Genomic DNA, 605 nt, shown 5'->3' on the forward strand with positions numbered 1-605 from the left:
TTGATACCCAAGTGAAAAACAGAGTGAAAAGCATAAGGTGGGGAGGGAGGGCAAGAAGTCTCTACCCCTAAGCAAGGTCTGAAATGCCCTCAGTGCAGGAGGAGCCGCGGCCCATGGCTGTTGCTGTCAGTACCTTTAAACTCCAGCCTTAATGCCTTGCCTGCTTTTAGTGCCAGATTCCAAGTTACAAGGCTGATACAAATTGTTTATTAATTTTCACCCACTCCCCTAGGCCCCACTCCCCCCCTTCTCCCCAGGGGCAGACAGGCTCTTGCCCCAGTTATTCCCAGTTTAGTTCCTTATCATTTGATCCAGTAAATCTGCTCCTCCCACCCCTCTGAGCTCACACTCTTTCTCTGGGAACATGAGTTTTATGTGGCCAATTGTTTCAGTCTCATAGCTGAGTTCTGTAACTCTTACTGTGAGAGCTGCGGTGTTACAAAACTTGCTCTGGAGTTCGGATTCCATTAAGACTTCCTTGCAGGCCGGTCAGGGTTCTCTAACGTTTTCGTTACACTGTGTAGGTGCTAACAGTCATCTATTCCACACTGCACAAACCGCAAGTGTGTGCGTGCTATAGAAGAACAGCATGCCAGAAAAATGCC

Source organism: Grus americana, chromosome 2 (assembly GCF_028858705.1).
Source record: "Grus americana isolate bGruAme1 chromosome 2, bGruAme1.mat, whole genome shotgun sequence".
NCBI lineage: Eukaryota > Metazoa > Chordata > Aves > Gruiformes > Gruidae > Grus > Grus americana.